Below are 20,538 nucleotides of genomic sequence, written 5' to 3' on the forward strand. Positions count from 1 at the left end.
GATCCCCACTGTTACATCTGCGGCCAGCAGAAGCACCCTCGCCAACGCTGCCCGGCCTGCACAGCGACCGGCAAAGCTTGTGGCAAGAAAGGCCATTTTGCAGCGGTGTGTCAGTCCCGGACGGTCGCCGCTATCGCTCCGCCGGTCCCCACGCCTCAGCCGCTCCCTCAATGGGCCCCGCCGTCCGCTTCCCCCGACCCCACGTGCGATCAGTGGGCGCCATCTTTTGCCGCCCCCGCCACGTGCACCCCATGGGTGCCGCCATCTTCATCCACCACAGCCATGTGCGTTCCATGGGCGCCGCCATTTTGTTCCGACCCCACAACATGCGCTCCATGGACGCCGCCATTTTACCCACAGGTACTGCGGATGCCGCCATCTCGTCTCCAGGGGCCGCCATCACGGGACACGGGTCGCTACCGCTCCTCGTCGGACTCATCTGACTCAACCGCTGATCAACCACTGCTCGTCTCCGTTACGCTCGACCAGTCCCGTCCTTGCAACCTGGCACCCTCTTCCACATCGGTGCTGGTCAACGGCCATGTGACCTCCTGCCTCATCGACTCCGGGAGCACCGAGAGCTTCGTCCACCCGGACACGGTAAGATGCTATTCCCTTGCGGTCCATCCCGCCGACCGGCAGATCTCCCTTGCCTCCGGTTCCCACTCTGTCCCGATCCAAGGTTTCTGCCTGGTTAAACTTACTGTACAGGGCGTGGAATTCGACCGTTTCCGTCTGTACATTCTCCCCGACCTCTGCACTTCACTCTTACTAGGCCTGGATTTCCAGTGCAATCTCCAGAGCCTCACCCTCAAATTCGGCGGACCCCTACCTCCCCTCTCCGTTTGCAGCCTCACGACCCTCAAGGTCGAGCCTCCCTCCCTCTTTGCCAATCTGACTGTGGATTGCAAGCCCGTCGCCACGAGGAGCAGACGGTACAGCACCCAGGACAAGGCCTTCATCAGGTCCGAAGTCCAGTGGCTGCTTCGGGAGGGTATCATCGAGGCCAGCAACAGCCCTTGGAGAGCCCAGGTGGTAGTGGTTAAGACCGGGGAGAAGCACAGGATGGTCGTGGACTACAGCCAGACCATCAACCGGTACACGCAGCTCGACGCGTACCCCCTCCCCCCCCATTTCTGATATGGTCAATCAGATTGCACAGTACCGGGTCTTCTCTACTATTGACCTGAAATCCGCCTACCACCAGCTCCCCATCCGTAAATCGGACCGTCCCTACACTGCCTTCGAGGCAGACGGTCGGCTGTACCAATTTCTGAGGGTTCCCTTCGGCGTCACGAATGGGGTCTCGGTCTTTCAGCGAGAAATGGACCGAATGGTTGCCCGGTACGGACTGCAGGCCACCTTCCCGTACCTCGACAATGTCACCATCTGCGGCCATGACTAGCAGGACCATGATGCCAACCTTTATAAATTCCTAACACCGCATCTCTCCTTAATCTCACGTACAACAAGGAGAAATGCGTGTTCCGCACAGACCGCTTAGCCATCCTTGGCTACGTAGTCCAAAACGGACTACTGGGTCCCGATCCCGACCGCATGCGCCCCCTCATGGAGCTCCCAATTCCCCACTGCCCCAAGGCCCTCAAACGCTGCCTTGGGTTTTTCTCTTATTACGCCCAGTGGGTCCCGCAATACGCAGACAAGGCCCGGCCACTTATCCAGTCCACACATTTTCCCCTCTCGGCCGAGGCACAACAGGCCTTCGCCCGCATTCGATCTGACATAGCCAGGGCGGGGTTGCACGCCGTAGACGAGACTCTGCCTTTCCAAGTAGAGAGCGACGCTTCAGATGTCGCACTTGCCGCCACGCTGAATCAGGCCGGCAGACCCGTAGCATTCTTTTCACGCACCCTCCACGCCTCCGAAATTCGGCATTCCTCTGTTGAAAAGGAAGCCCAGGCAATCGTTGAAGTGGTGCGGCACTGGAGGCATTACCTGGCCGGCAGGAGATTCACTCTCCTCACTGACCAACGGTCGGTAGCCTTCATGTTCAACAACACGCAGCGGGGCAAGATCAAGAATGACAAAATCTTGCGGTGGAGAATCGAGCTCTCCACCTTTAACTACGAGATCTTGTATCGCCCCGGCAAGCTCAACGAGCCCCCAGACGCCCTCTCCCGAGGTACATGTGCCAGTGCACAAGTGAACCAGCTCCGTGCCTTGCACGAGAGCCTTTGCCATCGGGGGTCACTCGCTTGTACCACCTGATCAAAGCCCGCAATCTGCCTTACTCCGTCGAGGAAGTACGGACAGTCACCAGAGACTGCCAGATCTGTGCCGAGTGCAAGCCGCACTTCTACCGGCCAGATTGCGCGCGCCTGCTGAAAGCATCCCATCCCTTTGAACGCCTCAGCGTGGACTTCAAAGGGCCCCTTCCCTCCACCGACCGCAACACCTACATCCTTAGTGTGGTCGATGAATTTTCTAGGTTCCCCTTTGCCATCCCATGCCCAGATATGACGTCTGCCACCGTCAGCAAGGCCCTGGATTCCATTTTCACCCTGTTCGGTTTCCCCGACTATATCCACAGTGACAGGGGATCCTCATTCATGAGCGATGAGCTGCGTCAATTCCTGCTCAGCAGGGGTATCGCCTCCAGCAGGACGACCAGCTACAACCCCCGGGGAAACGGGCAGGTAGAGAGGGAGAACGGGACGGTATGGAGGGCCGTCCAGCTGGCCCTACGGTCCAGGAACCTCCCAGCTGCTCGCTGGCAGCAGGTCCTCCCTGATGCGCTCCATTCCATTCGGTCGCTACTGTGCACCACAACTAACAGTACACCCCATGAACGTGTTTTTGCCTTCCCTAGGAAGTCCACATCCGGAGTGTCGCTCCCGACTTGGCTCATGACTCCGGGCCCAGTCCTTCTCCGTAGGCATGTACGGCACCACAAGGCGGAACCCTTGGTGGACAAAGGACGCCTTCTCCACGCCAACCTCAGTATGCCTACGTGGAGTTCCCCGACGGCCGCCAGGACACAGTCTCGCTCCGGGACCTGGCTCCCTCAGGTGCCGATCCCATGCCCACACCCCTTCCCGCGCCAACCCCAGCGCCCCCCCTATTTGTCCGCATCAGGTCCATCCCTCATCCCCCTGCCCACCCTGGAGGACATGGAAGATTTCGGCTTGCTCTCGGAGTCATCCCGCCAGCAGCCAGCACCAACACCGCCACCATCGTTGCCATCACCGCCTGTGCCGACGTCACCACCACAGCTACGCCGATCACAGCGGAACGTTCGTCCACCGATTCGGCTCAACCTGTAACCTGCTAACCGGATGGACTCTTGATTTTCCTTGTTTGGACCCTCTTGTAAATAGCATCCTTTGTATTAGAGTGACATGTCACCCCCGCCGGACTCATTTTTTACAGGGGGTGAATGTGGTGAGATAACCACTGTAGTTATGTGTACTGCAGTAGGGGGATGTATGGCTGTACCTATAATACAGGTTCCTCCGGTAAGCCCCTGCCAGCTAGCTCCGCCCACAGGGAGCTTATGTATAAATGTATGAGAGCTGCTCAGACCCTTAGTCTACTGTTGCAGATGGAGGGACAACATCGTACAACAATAAAGCCTCTATTGAACCAGTATAATTGTTAGCGCTACAATATAGAATACATAGATACATGGAACGATACAGCGCAGTACAGGCCCTTCGGCCCTCGATGTTGCACCGACATGGAAAAAAACTAAAGGCCATCTAACCTACACTATGCCCTTATCATCCATATGCTTATCCAATAAACTTTTAAATGCCCTCAATGTTGGCGAGTTCACTACTGTTGCAGGTAGGGCATTCCACGGCCTCACCACTCTTTGCGTAAAAAACCCACCTCTGACCTCTGTCCTATATCTATTACCCCTCAATTTAAGGCTATGTCCCCTCGTGCTAGCCACCTCCATCCGCGGGAGAAGGCTCTCGCTGTCCACCCTATCTAACCCTCTGATCATTTTGTATGCCTCTATTAAGTCACCTCTTAACCTTCTTCTCTCTAACGAAAACAACCTCAAGTCCATCAGCCTTTCCTCATAAGATTTTCCCTCCATACCAGGAAACATCCTGGTAAATCTGTAAATCTGTGCTGTACTGTTCTATGTTCTATGTTCTAAATCTCCTCTGCACCCGTTCCAAAGCTTCCACGTCCTTCCTATAATGAGGCGACCAGAACTGTACGCAATACTCCAAATGCGGCCGTACTAGAGTTTTGTACAACTGCAACATGACCTCATGGCTCCGGAACTCAATCCCTCTACCAATAAAGGCCATCACACCATAGGCCTTCTTCACAACCCTATCAACCTGGGTGGCAACTTTCAGGGATCTATGTACATGGACACCGAGATCCCTCTGCTCATCCACACTACCAAGAATTTTACCATTAGCCAAATATTCCGCATTCCTGTTATTCTTTCCAAAGTGAATCACCTCACACTTCTCCACATTAAACTCCATTTGCCACCTCTCAGCCCAGCTCTGCAGCTTATCTATGTCCCTCTGTAACCTGCAACATCCTTCCGCACTGTCTACAACTCCACCGACTTTAGTGTCGTCTGCAAATTTACTCACCCATCCTTCTGCGCCCTCCTCTAGGTCATTTATAAAAATGACAAACAGCAACGGCCCCAGAACAGATCCGTGTGGTACGCCACTCATAACTAAACTCCATTCTGAACATTTCCCATCAACTACCACTCTCTGTCTTCTTTCAACTAGCCAATTTCTGATCCACATCTCTAAATCACCCTCAATCCCCAGCCTCCGTATTTTCTGCAATAGCCGACCGTGGGGAACCTTATCAAACGCTTTACTGAAATCCATATACACCACATCAACTGCTCTACCCTCATCTACCTGTTCAGTCACCTTCTCAAAGAACTCGATAAGGTTTGTGAGGCATGACCTACCCTTCACAAAACCATGCTGACTGTCCCTAATCATATTATTCCTATCTAGATGATTATAAATCGTATCTTTTATAATGCTCTCCAAGACTTTACCCACCACAGACGTTAGGCTCACCGGCCTATAGTTACCGGGGTTATCTCTGCTCCCCTTCTTGAACAAAGGGACCACATTTGCTATCCTCCAGTCCTCTGGCACTATTCCTGTAGCCAATGATGACCTAAAAATCTAAGCCAAAGGCTCAGCAATCTCTTCCCTGGCTTCCCAGAAAACCCTAGGATAAATCCCATCTGGCCCCGGGGACTTATCTATTTTCACCTTGTCCAGAATTGCCAACACTTCTTCCCCACGCACCTCAATGCCATCTATTCTAATAGCCTGGGTCTCAGCATTCTCCTCCACAATATTATCTTTTTCTTGAGTGAATACTGACGAAAAGTATTCATTTAGTATCTTGCTTATCTCCTCAGCCTCCACACACAACTTCCCACCACTGTCCTTGACTGGCCCTCCTCTTACCCTAGTCATTCTTTTATTCCTGACATACCTATAGAAAGCTTTTGGGTTTTCCTTGCCCCTACCTGCCAAAGACTTCTCATGTCCCCTCCTTGCTCGTCTCAGCTCTCTCTTTAGATCCTTCCTCGCTTCCTTGTAACTATCAAGCGCCCCAACTGAAACTTCATGCCTCATCTTCACATAGGCCTCCTTCTTCCTCTTAACAAGAGATTCCACTTCTTTGGTAAACCACGGTTCCCTCGCTCGACCCCTTCCTCCCTGCCTGACTGGTACGTACTTATCAAGAACATGCAATAGCTGTTCCTTGAACAAGCTCCACATATCCAGTGTGCCCAACCCTTGCAGCCTACTTCTCCAACCAACACATCCTAAGTCATGTCTAATGGCATCATAATTGCCCTTCCCCCAGCTATAACTCTTGCCCTGCGGGGTATACTTATCCCTTTCCATCACTAACGTAAAGGTCACCGAATTGTGGTCACTGTTTCCAAAGTGCTCACCTACCTCCAGATCTAACACCTGGCCTGGTTCATTACCCAAAACCAAATCCAATGTGGCCTCGCCTCTTGTTGGCCTGTCAACATTTTGTGTCAGGAAACCCTCCTGCACACATTGTACAAAGAACGACCCATCTAATGTACTCGAACTATATCTTTTCCAGTCAATATTTGGAAAGTTAAAGTCTCCCATAACAACTACCCTGTTACTTTCGCTCTTTTCCAGAATCATCTTCGCCATCCTTTCCTCTACATCCCTAGAACTATTAGGTGGCCTATAGAAAACTCCCAACAGGGTGACCTCTCCTTTCCTGTTTCTAACCTCAGCCCATACTACCTCGGAAGAAGAGTCCCCATCTAGCATCCTTTCCGCCACCGTAATACTGTCCTTGACTAGCAGCGCCACACCTCCCCCTCTTTTGCCCCCTTCTCTGAGCTTACTAAAACACCTAAACCCCGGAACCTGCAACAACCATTCCTGTCCCTGCTCTATCCATGTCTCTGAAATGGCCACAACGTCGAAGTCCCAGGTACCAACCCATGCTGCCAGTTCCCCTACCTTATTTCGTATACTCCTGGCATTGAAGTAGACACACTTCAAACCACCTACCTGAACACTGGCACGCTCCTGCGAAGTCAAATCTGTGCTCCTGACCTCTATACTCTCAATCTCCCGTACCCAAAAACTACAATCCAGGTTCCCATGCCCCTGCTGAATTAGTTTAAACCCCCCCAAAGAGCACTAACAAATCTCCCCCCCAGGATATTGGTGCCCCTCAGGTTCAGATGTAGACCATCCTGTCTATAGAGGTCCCACCTTCCCCAGAAAGAGCCCCAGTTATCCAGAAATCTGAATCCCTCCTGCCTGCACCATCCCTGTAGCCACGTATTTAATTGCTCTCTCTCCCTATTCCTCATCTCCCTATCACGTGGCACGGGCAACAACCCAGAGATAACAACTCTTTGTTCTCGCTCGGAGCTTCCATCCTAGCTCCCTAAAGGCCTGCCTGACATCCTTGTCCCCTTTCCTACCTATGTCGTTAGTGCCAATGTGGACTACGACTTGGGGCTGCTCCCCTTCCCCCTTAAGGACCCGGAAAACACGATCCGAGACATCACTTACCCTTGCACCTGGGAGGCAACATACCAAACGTGAGTCTCTCTCGCTCCCACAAAATATCCTATCTGTGCCCCTGACTATTGAGTCCCCAATTACTAATGTTCTACTCCTTTGCCCCCTTCCCTTCTGAGCAACAGGGACAGACTCCGTGCCAGAGGCCCGTACCCCATGGCTTACCCCTGGTAAGTCGTCCCCCCCACAAGTATCCAAAACGGTATACTTGTTACTCAGGGGAACGACCGCAGGGGGTCCCTGCACTGACTGCTTCTTCCCAGTCCCTCTTACAGTTACCCATCTATCTCCAGTCTTCGGTGTAACTACTTCCCTGAAGCTCCTATCTATGACCCACTCTGCCTCCCGAATGATCCGAAGTTCATTCAGCTCAAGCTCCAGGTCCGTAACACGGTTTTTGAGGAGCTGGAGTTGGGTGCACTTCCCACAGATGAAATCAGCAGGGACACTGACGGCGTCCCTCACCTCAAACATTCTGCAGGAGGAGCATTGTACTGCCTTCCCTGACATCACCTCTAGATTTTAAAAAAAAACAAGAAAAAGAAAAAGAAAGGAAGAGCTTACCTGATATTACCTCAAACCCTGCTCCCGCTGAAAGTTAAGCAAATTTAAAGGCACTCACTCACCTTCACGACAGGCCCCTGCTCCCGCTTCCCAACCACCGTGGGGTGGGGGGGTTGGTTAGAGGAGGAGGTAGGGTGCATCAAGGAGTGCGCCACATGCTGTTGGGATTGCCTCAGAACGTCCCCCGATGCTCCGCCCCCAATGGGCCGTGTTCCTGACCAGGTGGGGGACATCTGGCCTCAGCGGTCGGGAACCCAGCATGGTGGCTGTGGACTGTGTCCAGCGTTGCCACAGTCAGGTGGGAACCGTGCTGCTGGCCAGGGGGCTTCGGCGACGGGGGGGGGGGGGGGGGGGGGGGGCTGTCAGGTTGGCTCCGTGTATGGCCGGCAGCATGTTGTATGATACAACCGACACAGGTAGTCACTGTGCGCATTCGCAGCCACAGACTCGGCAATTCTCCGCCTGTGTTTGTCATGGAGGCTGGGTGTTTTACGTGGCGTGGCTGCTAACCCCTCGCCGGTCGGAGGATCGTGTTGGGGCGCCGCCGAATTTATTGACGTAAAATGCCACAGATCCTCCGGACATAGGACTGGATTGAAAATCTGAGAATCCAGCCCCAAATCTGAGAATCCAGCCCCATGTCCATCACTCCGCCCTCACACCCAAAAAAAAAATGGCAGTTAATGAAAATAGTGCACTTTTACAAATGGTAAACAAGTTTATATGCCTATCTCATTGTCAGAAGACAGTATTTGCAGGTTCAGTAAAGGAAGTATTTTCCACTCTGCAGTTGTAACTTAGAAGAGTTGATAGCTGGAGTCCAATATCACAATTATTATAGAATTCCCTCGAAAAGAATGTCCAGCATGACATGAAGTTAGGCTTTTGTATCAGGAAGTCCAATTTATTTACAGATGACTGGAATCGGGTTAGGAGACTTTTGCAGCCTCCAGGTTTTTTACAAAACAAATATGGCTTGAACTTCTTATGCACCTGCTGTCTCCTTCAGTATCTTCTAGGCTGCCCAGGTCTCAGATAAAACTCATCATCTCAAGCCAGTGTTGTTCACATGAACATCATTGTTTCATCCAACTAAAATAGTTAGAACGTCCAAAATCAGCACTACACAATAGGATGGTAGTCTTTCATGCTTAACTTGCAGATTACTGGTTTCATCAGCTCTCTTTTGGTAAATTGCAAACCTGGAGACAGTTTCAAATTCTATATTTGAAGTAAATTACGAACAACAGATTTGAATTCCACAGCCACCCCCCACCCCTCCCCCACAAAACTCGTCAGCCATCTTCGCAGTTCATCTCAGTCTATTTGAAATAAAAGACAGTTCCAGAAGCTTAACTGCAAATGTCAATAGAACATGCCTTCACTGGGCAGGACACAAAACAAACTCTGCCAACATTCCTTCTTGTAGTCCAGTAGAACAAAACTAATCAAGATTTTAAAAATAATCTTAACCCTCCCTTCCACGAACAGGATACATCCCTACACCCATCCCTGCATCCCAGAGAACACAGACAGCTTTCTCTCAATTTAAAACTGGTAGTTAGCCAGATGTTCAAATCCTACACTGCAAAATAAAAATGCATGAAAGAAGAGAGGAAGGAATGATAAGAGGGACCAACCTTGTTGCAGTAGAAGGTAGGGTGGAAGTGGGGTATGAGTGTGCTGGGTCAAAGGCAGAAGAGATCATTGCTTTTGAACCATAGCAGGCCCCCAAAAATAGAAAACATTCTGATTTGTTACAAATTGGACATCCGTTGTGATTCAATACCATCTGATTTCAGATTTCCTTAAACTAAAACAAATGTAAACATTTTAAAAATACATTTTAAAAATCAGCAGTGCAAGAATTAGACCTTTAGTAAGAGAACAGCTCCAGATGGTGTACTGCACAGCAGAGTTAATTCAATTCTTAATGACATTGTAAGCTTATATCTGTCAGTTCAATGGTGCCAGTGCTCTAGAAACAATTCACTCACCAAGGGATGTGTCCTGTATGGAGAAACAAGGTGCACAAAAGATTGTGAAAGACAAGAAAGAACACAAGAGATAAAGAGTAGACCACACAACACCGAGTCAGCTTCATTATCATGGTTGATCTCAACTCCACTTTCCTGCATGCTCCTAATATGTTTTAATGATCAAAAACATCCCTATCCCAGTCTTAAATTTAATGAAGCACCCGCAATCAGAATTCCAAAGATTCACAGCCCTCCGAATGAAGATCGTTCTCCTCATTGTAGGCCTAAATGATCGACCCCTTATCCTGAGACTGTGTCCCATATTTTAGATTCCCCAGCCAGGTTTAACAACCTCTGACTACCTTTCCAAGTCGCTTGAGAATCTTGTATATTTCAATGAGATCACCTAATTTTTCTAAACTCCAGCGAATATAGGCCCAAATTACTCAGCCTCTCAACATAAGGCAATCACAACCCAGGGACCAATCTTGTGAACTGAATCTGTACTACCTCCAAACCAAAACTGTACATAGTATTCCAGATGTAGGGCTCAATTCTCCGTTTGGGAGAAAAGTGTTCCCGCCATGGACTGAATAGCATGCGATTTGCATTTCTACTGGGGACTCAATTCGGTAAGCGAGTCAGAACATGCAACTGGGCCAGCACTGCCGGTGCAAATTGAAAGCAATTCCCAGCCTAGCGGACATTGTAACGGTTCAGGTGGGAATTAGCGCTAAAGAGCCTGACAGCTGGAGCTGCTCTTAAACATTCCACTTACTGCAGCCATGAAGATGGCTCAGAGAAAGCCTCCTCCTTTGTCCCCCACCCAAAGTTTTCAGTCAGAGGTGAAACCACTGTTCAATGAGGAGGGGGACAGCCTCTTCAACATGGTGGGCCGCAGACTCATGCCTGCCCTCCTGGGAGGTGGTGGCAGAGGCAGTCAATGCTGTCAGCTGGTGATCTTGAGGGATGGGGGTCACTGTTTGAGGCCTTTTCCCCGAGAGGGGCAGTAAACTAGGGAAGGTTCCAAAGGCCATGGTGCACATGTCCTGTGTTTCAGCTGAACTCAGTTAACCTCCTGCTCAGTCTGTGGTGGGGCTGCAGTTGGAGTACTGTAGCCACCTGGGTTGGCCACTTCCCGACTTTAAAATGGAGATTCGCTAAGAACGCAGAGAAAAATGGACAGGTACTGGGAAGCAAGCAGAATGCAAAGCTCCCTGTAGATTAGAACTTGCAGAAAACCAGACAGCACTGAAACGGACGACCATCTGCATATTGATGAGCGATCCCTGGGAACAATAGCAACAGTTAAGATAATCGAGGCAAAGTCAGACTCCTCGGCGCCAGCAGGAGCCAAAACAAAAGAAGCCAACGGACACTTAGGAACCGCCCAGCGATCAGGAACAGCCCCAGTATTGGGGAAATCAAACCAATTGATTGGGAACATGGTCCAATCAATTGGAACCAGGTACGGGGTCCGCCCAAGAGGGCTCGAAGCCCCTGGGAACTATAAATTAGAGTCCCCAAGTTCAATTCGGTCTTCCTGGCAGGGTCTCTCAGCAGCTCGAAACAACTCTTGACCGTGACCTGCCTAGCAGCTGCACCAACAAGTAAGTGTCCAGTCAACGCACGCTGCGGGATAGGCGCTTCTAACCCTTAGTCCATACCAGCTGGAAGCCTGCAGACTCAGGATCGAACGAGAGGCCATTGTTCCCTGACCTAGTGGGTCCCTTTTCCAAAGCTAAGTATTGACCTGTTAGTGTTAGTGATAGCCTAGTGAATAGTATTTTATGCAGGAGTAGCAATTGACCATGTATATAATAAATGTGTTTTGATTTGAACCTTACTAACTGGTGTATTGAGTTATTGATCAGCACTTGAACTTGAACCTCGTGGTGGTATCATAAAGATACCTGGCGACTCCAGAGCAAAGGTTATAATACAGAGCAATTAAGTGTAAAGCACACTTAACAAAACTAGCAACAGTACCAACACCTGGTGGGCCACTGAGCTTGGCCACGCCCATCCCTTTGATTATACACTTGTGGGTAGGAGGGTTTTCAAAGAGGTGGCCTAGGTGGGCTCCATATCACCAAAGGCTCGTGAGCATTTACAAGACAGATTGAGCTGTCAGCAGTTAGGAGCCTGCAAGTAACACCGAAGGGGTGCGTTTAAATCCCATGCTGCAGCAATGGCGGTCTGAGCCAGGCCACCTTGACCCAGTCCAGGCAGCTAACCCCAGCAAGCCAGACCAATTCTTGCAGCTTCTTCAGAGTTTCTTTAGCCTCCTGCTCCCTCTCAAAAGCCATGGTACCCAGGCCCCACCTGCAAACACTTGCATTAATTCGCACCCACGAGACGTCTGCCTAAGAGGGGTGGAGCATTACGTGGCCAAGTGCTAATGATATTTAAATCCATGCAAATGATGGTTTTGCATGGCCCTACCGACGCGGGGCAGAAACTTCGATAATTTTGCCAGCGAGGAACTGGGACACATATTGGAATCGGCACAGGTGTACAAAATGTATTTTTTCCATGTTGCATGATTCTCTGCCCGATCACAATTCTCGCTGCTGGTGTCGCGAGGTGGAGAATTCAGCCCATGGACTCACCAAAAAGAGGTGTACAATTGTAGCAAGAATCCCTCAGCAATAAAGGCCAATAACTGGTCTACATCGCTTTGTTGAGCTAGACGACGGAATAGTAAGAACATAGAACCTAAAGGGGCAGCACGGTAGCACAAATGGATAGCACTGTGGCTTCACAGCGCCAGGGTCCCAGGTTTGATTCCCCGCTTGGGGGGGGGGGGGGGAGTGAGAGCTTAAGTGGGTCGGTACAGACTCTATGGGCCGAATGGCCTCCTTCTGCACTGTATGTTCTCATTTCCTGCTTAATTGCTATCAGAGTTTCTTGTGTGAGCACATGTTTCCCTGAGCATTGACATTTAGAGGTCTCATGCTTTTAAAAATATATATTCTGCTCTTCTATTCCAACGATCAAAGTGAACATAATACTTGCTGCCTTGTTGCCACTCATGTAACCGGTCTACATCGCTTTGTTGAGCTAGACAACGGAATAGTAAGGTATTAGGTAGATTCAAGGCAAAGAGATTGTGAGGAGATCTAAATTAGTTTCATAGTGCATGCATGGTAAATATAAAGTTTGCGAGCTGCAGACACAGATAACCATGTGGAAATACAGCAATAACAGAGTCCTGGCTCAAAAAAGGCAAGACTGGGTACCAAATATTTCTGGATATAAGGGGCGGGTTTCTCTATCCCGCTGAGCCAGATTTTCCCATTGTAGAGCACCGTCGGGAAACCCCCGGGCTGCAGGTAAAACGGAGAATCCCGATAGCGGAGAATGCAGCTCATGGTGTTCAGAGAAGAAAAAAAAAAGAGAAAAGAGAGAAAGAGAGAGGAAGGAGTGGTCGTACTTTAAAGGGGAGAATATTACAATACTAGAATGTTCTGAAGGGATCTCCCATTTTCATTGACGAGTCGGCGATAGGAGCAGAAAGCCCAGCTGGAAGGCTAAATTGTGTTTCATGCAAACGCAAAAGGAGTGACTGCGTTGTCCCCGCCCCCTACCAGTGATGTAATGGGAATCTTGATGTTCAACGTCGGAAACCCCATTGCAACATCCTCCCCTCCCCCCCCCCCCCCCCCCCTCTCATCGTTACATAATCCATTCACATCAGTGTGAGGGCACACTGATGTACAACATAGAACATAGAACAGTACAGCACAGAATAGGTCCTTCGGCTCTCGATGTTGTGCCGAGCACTGTCTGAAACCAAAATCAAGCTACCCCACTCCCTGTTATTCTGATGTGCTCCATGTGCCTATCCAATAACCGCTTGAAAGTTCCTAAAGTGTCCGACTCCACTATCACAGCAGGCAGTCCATTCCACACCCTGACCACTCTCCGAGTAAAGAACCTACCTCGGACATCCCTCCTATATCTCCCACCCTGAATCTTATGCCCCCTTGTAACAGCTACATCCACCCGAAGAAATAGTCTCTGAACATCCACTCTATCTATCCCCCTCATCATCTTATAAACCTCTATTAAGTCACCTCTCATCCTCCTCCGCTTCAAAGAGAAAAGCCCTAGCTCCCTCAACATTTCCTCATAAGACCTATCCTGCAAACCAGGCAGCATCCTGGTAAATCTCCTTTGCACCCTTTCCAATGCTTCCACATCCCTACTACAGTGAGGTGACCAGAACTGCACACAATACTCCAAATGTAGTCTCACCAGGGTCATGTATAGTTGCAGCATAACCCCGCGGCTCTTAAACTCAAGCCCCCTGTTGATAAACACTAACACACTATAAGCCTTCTTCACGGCTCTATCCACTTGAGTAGCAACCTTCAGAATCTGTGGACATGAACCCCAAGATCTCTCTGTTCCTCCACATTCCTCAGAACCCTGCCGTTGACTCTAATCCGCATTCAAATTTTTTCTATCAAAATGAATCACCTCGCACTTCAGGGTTAAACTCCATCTGCCATTTTTCGGCCCAGCTCTGCATCCTATCAATGTCTCTTTGCAGCATACAACAGCCCTCCACCTCATCCACTACTCCACCAATCTTGGTGTCATCAGCAAATTTACTGACCCACCCTTCAGCCGCCTCCTCCAAGTCATTGATAAAAATCATAACTAGCAGAGGACCCAGCACTGATCCCTGTGGTACACCGGTCTCCAGTCTGAACATTTTCGATCCACCACCACCCTCCGTCTTAGATGCGATAGCCAGTTACTTATCCAATTGGCCAAATTTCCCTCTATCCCACACCTCCTTACTTTCTTAATGAGCCGACCATGGGGAACCTTATCAAACGCCTTACTAAAATCCATGTATACGACATCAACTGCTCTACCTTCATCTACACACTTAGTTACCTCCTCACAGAATTCAATCAAATTTGTGAGGCAAGACTTACCCTTCACGAATCAGTGTTGACTATCCCGGATTAAGCTGCATCTTTCCAAATGGTCATAAATCTTATCCTTCAGGACATTTTCCATTAACCTACCAACCACCGAAGTAAGACTAACTGGCCTATAATTACCAGGGTCATTCCTATTCCCTTTCTTGAACAGAGAAACAACATTCACCACTCTCCAGTCCTCTGGCACTATCCTAGTGGTCAGTGAGGACCCAAAGATCCTCACTGTCCAAAGGCTCTGCAATCTCATCCCTTGCCTCAGGCATCAGGACAGGTCTTCCAAGGTGTGCACAGGGTGAACAAAACCCATCAGGTGAGTACAGTGGGCCTAGGTTGGTGCTCTTTCAGAGGGTCAGTGCAGACCCAATGGGCTGAATTGCCTCATTTTGTTCTGTCGGGATTCTAAATTGATCATGACAACTCAACTCCCTGGATAACTTGCACACGTTCCGGTGCTCCTGTGATCAACTGCACATGGATGAAGCAAATTCCTTTTCTATTTATATGTCACTGGCTAGTGTTCTGATACAAATCAATGACATTATGCATGTGAAAGGTGAAAGAAAAAAAAGATGTTTTGTGCTGCTTGATGAATACAGGTGGCATAGACCAATAATGTATTCACATACTGCAGCTGCAAGTAGCCAAGAAAATTAAGGGTGACTGGAGAATAAAAGTAGCAAGAACAGCCCCCATCATAAACAGGCGGTTTATAGAAAACGTCCCAGCAAACCAGAGCAATAAAAGATTCTCTGATCCAGGGACCACTATCTAGGAACCCTTTTATACACTAATGCCACCAGATTTTACTGGAGGGTTTGGAATGGCATATGGGTTTGATGACTTTGTTCAATTAATAGATATACGAGATAGGTCTCCTGAAGTCGCAAGGGAAGAGCTTGAGATAAAGAGCTAAACAGAGGTGACTTTAACTGCCCACAACAAAGCAAGACACCAGAGCCAGCAGTCAGTTAGTCTACTTGCAGAAGCCTGCAGAAATCTGGTGATGCACAGCCTTCTCATTCACTGCCCCACAGATAAATACAGGATGTTTATTTCTGGAAGTTTAGTCTCCCAACAGGTCCAAATGAAGCATCCTGTGGAGAGGTATCTTACTGTCGCTAGTCTTCTTCACGTCACTAATTGAGTTGCAAGAATGTGCAAGATAAATGATGCAGAAAAAAAAAAACTTGTGGGCAAACACATCTGTGAATAAAAAGAATTAAATAACGAACATGGATCAGTAACCTGCAAGTAAATGCTTCTTTAATTACCACTTCCAATAGACCCTTTGGACAGCAATCTTGGAGAGTTTTATTTGGCGGATTCACTGCTGAGCAGGACGACTTTTTGCAAATTAATGGGGTGCTAACATTATGGGTGGGATTTACTGACCAACCCGCTTTTCAGCAGCGGAGGCAGCCTGCCAACGGGATTTACTGGTCCTGCCATCGTCAACGGGCTTTCCAGTTGACTGCACCCCTTGGTCGGCGGGAAACCCATGCGCCAATGGGACTGGAATATCTCGCCGGTGTGAACAATCACTAAATTCTGCCTATTCATAGAGGTCCCCTCCCGCTTTGGCAGGTGCCTCAAACAATTGCCCAGGATGGCACCCTTCAGGAGCTGAGCATTCAGTTTCCAGGTGCAACTTAAATTCCATTGCCAGTTAAAAATCATCCCTTTAAAATTTGGAATATTGTAGGGAGAAACACATTATATACCAAAGCACCAAAAAAGAAGCAGCAAACCAAGTGGTTAATAATAGCTGGAATTTATGTTCAAAACAAGAGCCATTAAGCTGGGCAAAAACTGCACGGCAACAAGAAAAACTGAACCCAAATCCTAGTGAATTACATTTATCTGGCAGTTTATCCCAAATGAAAAGCAAAAACAATTTAAATTTAGGGGTGCACACGACAAGCATTGAGAACCAAACAGAGAATAGTTCAAACTAATACCTTGAGAGAAAACAATGCAAACGTCAAATCCTTGACCTAGGTTCACTGCTATTAATTTACTTACAGGTGGGAAGATTCAGAGTTCAAATGCCAAACTACTCAAAATTGACTCTTACTTGGAACTTCATCCAAACACCGACTGGTTTATTGCCGTGTCATTCACGCAGCCACATCTGTTATTCTATTTAATACAAAGTTTTCATCTGACAGTCCATTTTCTATTTTTTAGTAAAGAAAAAGGGCACTTCCTTTGCTTTACAGACTACAAGATAATAATCTAATGGAATGCAACACATTCAGTCAAGTGCTTGATAAAAATAAAGATTTTGCACAATTCCTTTTTCCTGGCGACATACCTAACTTCTCAAAAGCATGTCTGAACTTGAAAGGAAGTTGTTTAAAAAAACAGATTAAAACATACCTTTCATATAGGCACACAGTTAGTAGACAGTGAGCAAGGAATAGCCCCAGCAACTGAGCAAGAATCTGATGCAGTAGTGAGAATGGTAGAAGACGATTTGAAGAAAATAGATAAAAACCCTGAGTATTTGCAAGCCAGCATGCTACATTGTTTTCCAGCTCAAAGCTCAAATGCAATTCTCCACATGATGCTTAGGACTTGGAGTTTCTCACCGCCAATTATAGTACAATCACTATGAAATATAGTGCCATCAATTCAATAATTTTCCATATTGACATCTTCATGCTGGGTAAATATAGTTAATTCTTAGGTGATGTTGATGAGATTACCCAGCAATTGGGGGGTTATTCTTATAGCTGTGTTATACTAATCACAATGCAGACAATAAGATTTCATTTACCCATGGAATTTGGTTCTCTGACATATTTAAACTTAAGCAGTAATGGCAGAGAGACATCGGAAATATCTTTTGGGGGTATCAGAGGCACTGCTACAATTCTGTTTCTGCTTCAAAGCAGAAAGAGTGTCTAATGTCTTCTATTGTACCCTATCAGGTGCTGCTGCGTACAAGGCAGGGCTGAAAGTTATACAAAATGACCCTTCTGAGACACTTCCATATCCTTTAGGTCATCAGTTTTTCTTTACAATGTGCGTCTGCTTTATATCCCATGTCGAGAATCGGAAACCTCTGAATTTCCTGCTCCTTTGAGACCATTTCCTGCTTACCATTCCATTGTAATTTGCTGCTGCCACAGCACCCCAGAAACTGGGTAATTGTGGATCCATTGAAATGTCATAATGGCACAAACCTGCAATTAACTCCATTAAATAAAATTGATGTTATTTTCAGAATCCGAACTGCGCTGTTACTGCTACGGTTAATGAAAACTAAATGGAGCTTTGTGTTTCTGCTGTATAAACCTTTGTTGTCTTTGTGCTTGTCCCATTTAGTTGGTTTTTCTTTGAATTTTAATATATGCCATTTGCATATTTACTACATGTGTGCAATTCTTAATGAAATGGCCATTTTAAAATTCATCCTGCTGCGCCACATTTCTGCCTCACCCCACCGGCGAGATGCTCCGTTCTGCCGGACAGTCAATGGGGTTTCCCATTGTGGGGCAGCCCCACGCTGTCAGGAAACCTCCAGGCAAAATGGTGCATCCCGCCGGCGGAGAATCATGCCCAAGGTTTTCTTGCCATGTTGAAAAGATGAAGTTAAGAAATCTCAACACTTAATAACCACGTTTAATATATTGTGTGTCCTACCCTCATAATGCGGCCCCGTTAAAGGAAATTATAAAACAACACCGTTTTCCAATCCCCATCCCTCGAAAGGATGTCAGGAGGGATTGCTGGGTTAGTCTGGTCATATTCCACAAAGGAAGCCATTTAAAAAAAAAAAAAGAGTACTGCAGGTTCTTCGAGAATGATACTGGATATGTGACAGCTCCCATTTTTCTCAGCCACCATGTGGGCCACCTGCTGCAAATATTTAAATAATCCCTTCCTAGTAATCTAGTACAGGAGTCATTGCCTTGCAAGTGAATGGTCTAAATTCTATTCAACTGCACTGCTACCAGACAGCAGGATTTCCAATATTTCAAAGCCCAAATTTAAAAATTGTAAATTGCTTAGATTAAGATGGAGACAGTAGAAGTGAATACTGTAATTATGCCAAAACTATTGCTCTAAAAATCAATAACTTACACAGAACATTCGACGAAGAAAGATATTCTCAAGGCACTTTACAGAAGCATTCACAAACAAAATTCAACATAAGCTATACATGATGAAAACAGGCAAATGACCAAATGGATGGTCAAACAGGTAGGTTTTAAGAAATATGTAATGAAAAGAGAGAAAAAGGTCAAAGGTTTAGGGAGGAACTTTGAGTTAAGGCTCCCAGGTAGCTGAACACTTGGCTGAACGATAGGAGAATGACCTTGATGAGTAAAATGCAGAACTTGGATGTGACGAGCTTATAGAAAGTGGAAGATGAGAAAGTCAGTCAAGAGTGCACTGCAATAGTCAAGCATGGATAAGGGTTTCAGCAGTAGATGAGTTGAGGGGAGTTGAGTTTGGGCAATGCTTTGAAGGTGGAAGTAATGCTTTGAAGGAGGAAGTAGGCAGTCTTGGTGATGGCATGAATCTGTACTCAAAAGCTCAGCTCAGGGTCAAAAACACCATGGTTGCAAACAACATGGTTAAGCTTCAGCCGTTCACCAGGAAGTTCTATGGAGTCAATGGCGAGGGAACAGAGTTGGTGATGGGGGCTGAAAGCAATGGTTTCAATCTTTCGAATATCTAGTTGGAAGGGGTTTCTGCTCATCCAGTACTAGGTATCAGACAAGCAGTCTAACAATGTAGACATTGGAAGAAAGTAGAGCCGAATGTCATCAACACACATGCAGAAGACAATGGGCAGGACTTTCCAGCCCTTCCTGCTGGCGTGAGCTTCTGTTCCAGTCAAAGTTGACCTCCCACAGAGGATTCCCCGACAATGGGTGGGCGAGCCATTCAAAAGACTTTGGCAGTATCAGAAAATCGCACCAGTGACCAATGACTCACCGCATCCACTGGAGGGAAAACCTGTTAGTGGAGGGAGCTGCTGGAAAATCCCAGCCAATGTATTTTCTGGTTATGTTGCTGAGGGGCAGCATGCCAATGAGAAATAGGCAGAGCCCAAGGATGGATCCTTAACAGTGCAGGAATAAGAGAAGCCATTGCAGACAATACTTTGACTGCGACAGATGGGCAGAATGGAACCAGATGAATCATCCACCAAGCTGGATGACAGAGTAGAGGCAGTCAAAGAGAATGGTATAGTTAACTATACCAAAGCTGTACACCGGTAGGGAAGTGATGACGCACCATGATCATAGTCACATACATTGTCACAGGTGGCATAGATCAGGACCATTTCAGTACTCTGGCAGGACCAGGAAACTGGATTGGTGGGATTCAATCATGGGTTCAGGAAAAAGGGAAGATGGTGGCGTAGTAGTATTGTCACTGGATTGGGGGAAATTGTTCGAATCCCACCATGGCATATGAAAACATTTGAATCCAATAAAATCTGGAATTAAAAGTCTAATGATGACTCTGAAACTATTGTCGATTGTCATAAAAACAACTCCATTTGGTTCACTAAGGTCCTTCAGAGGATGGCCTAGCAAGTCACTCAGTTCAGCGGCAATACATGCTGCCCTGCCAGTGAAGCCAACATCCCATGAATGAATTTAAAAAGATGATCGTGGGTTTGGGAGACAATGAATTTTGGAGACAAAATATTTAGAGGTTTATGGTGATATCTAAAAATAGTTCCAGTCCTGTTGCATACTTTAACTGTTGAACTTTGAAGAGGAATACAATTCAATATAAATATTGCTCAAATAATATTTTGAATACAGTTGGAACCTGAAGAACGTCAAATGAAATATTTCAAAGCAATGGCAGCAGGAAATGTAGAAACTGGCTCCGCTATCCATTAAAGTTGAAGACTGGATATCCTGAACCAGAACAGTCCTGAGGTGACTGTTTCAAAAGATACAAATAGATTGTTAGTTTCCGGTTTTAGTTGATTGT

At 47.5% G+C, this 20,538-nt stretch overlaps 1 protein-coding gene across 7 annotated transcripts in view; it reads right to left on the bottom strand.

Moving 5' to 3' along the window:
* rapgef4a (Rap guanine nucleotide exchange factor 4a) overlaps window positions 1-20,538 on the bottom strand; it is a 514,684-nt gene that overhangs the window by 328,370 nt on the left and 165,776 nt on the right. The window contains exon 1 of one of the 7 annotated variants that reach the window (XM_038789406.1): window positions 9,506-9,528. The exons of the other annotated variants lie outside the window; for them this stretch is intronic. The gene's annotated coding sequence lies outside the window, so the exon portion shown is untranslated. Of the gene's footprint in view, window positions 1-9,505; window positions 9,529-20,538 lie in introns of those variants that run through there. 7 annotated transcript variants of the gene reach the window in all.

The sequence above is a fragment of the Scyliorhinus canicula genome, chromosome 2 (assembly GCF_902713615.1).
Source record: "Scyliorhinus canicula chromosome 2, sScyCan1.1, whole genome shotgun sequence".
Classification (NCBI taxonomy): Eukaryota; Metazoa; Chordata; class Chondrichthyes; order Carcharhiniformes; family Scyliorhinidae; genus Scyliorhinus; species Scyliorhinus canicula.